The following is a 1,150-nucleotide window of genomic DNA, read 5'->3' as shown; positions in this document are numbered from 1 at the left end:
TCTCAGAATTTTAAGGAAGACAATGGGTTTATAAAATGAGAACAGGGTGCTATAAGAGGGCGCAATTGGAGAACAAGAGAAAGTCCTTGGAAACCGAAATATTTTTGTGAAGTTAAAAACGTAATAGATACCAGGTGCGCAGGTCAAAGTCACCCTGCCTCACCCAGGCTGTGATGGAACGTGGGTGCAGCGTTCGTGCCCCGCCAACGCCACGCGACCTCTCCCGGTAACAGGACCGCGAGCCCACCGCCTGAGTCCCATAACGAACCCCATTACCGGTCCACGCCAGAGCGGCCTACCTCTTCGCTCCGAGGCAGCTACCGCAGGCCCCGCGGCTTCACCTTCACCTTGCCCATCACGCCCGCCACGATGCCCTTGCCGTCCGCCACGCTGCCCGCACCGCCCTCGCAGGTGCACCAGAGCTACCACCCCGACTGCGAGGCCGCCATCAACAGCCATTTCAACCTGGAGTTCCACGCCTCCTTAATGTGCCTGACCGCAGCCGTTTACCTGAACCGCTACGACGTGGCCTTGAAGCACTTCAGCTGGCTCTTCGTGCGCCGCTCCCTGGAGCACAGCGGCTGGGCCCGGCGCCTGATGCGTCTGCAGAACCAGCGCGGGAGCCGCATCCACTTCCAAGACATCAGGAGACCAGTCAGTGTCGAGTGGAAGAGCGGCCTCAAGGCCATGAAGTGCACCTTGTTCCTGGAGAGGTTCGTGAACGACAGCCTGCGCCGCCTGCACCAGCTGTCCATCGACAAGAGCGACCCCCACCTGCACCGCTTCCTGGCACCTCACTACCTCAGCCAGCAGGTGGCGTTCATCAGCGAGCTGGAGGGTCGTGTCACCATCCTGAGCATGATGGGGACCCAGGACGTCGACCTGTCAGGGTCCCTCTTTGACAAGCTCACCCTGGGCGACAGCGACAAGAACTGAGCGTGGACTGGACTTCCCCAGAGCCAGGGGGTGACCAGAGCGCTGGTCACCGTGCCTGCCATGCAATCGGCACTAGTGCCCTAGCAGAAGAAGTTCACTTAAGTTTTTTTCTTCCAGTTTTGCCCCTTCTTCCAATAAAGTTATTTGGTTCCTAAAGAAATAAAGGTCTCTCCTTGGTTCCTGTGTGCAAATCACTCACTTTTTAAAACAGGTA

At 57.8% G+C, this 1,150-nt stretch overlaps 1 pseudogene; it reads left to right on the top strand.

The window, feature by feature from the left end:
- Nucleotides 1-233: 233 nt before the first annotated feature.
- Nucleotides 234-936, top strand: LOC112401412 (ferritin heavy chain pseudogene; annotated as a pseudogene).
- The last annotated feature ends 214 nt before the right edge of the window (nucleotides 937-1,150 follow it).

This window comes from Neophocaena asiaeorientalis, unplaced genomic scaffold (genome assembly GCF_003031525.2).
Source record: "Neophocaena asiaeorientalis asiaeorientalis breed wild unplaced genomic scaffold, Neophocaena_asiaeorientalis_V1.1 scaffold2866, whole genome shotgun sequence".
Taxonomy (NCBI): Eukaryota; Metazoa; Chordata; class Mammalia; order Artiodactyla; family Phocoenidae; genus Neophocaena; species Neophocaena asiaeorientalis.
Note: the sequence above shows the minus strand (reverse complement) of the source record. Positions and strands in the feature narration are given on the sequence as shown.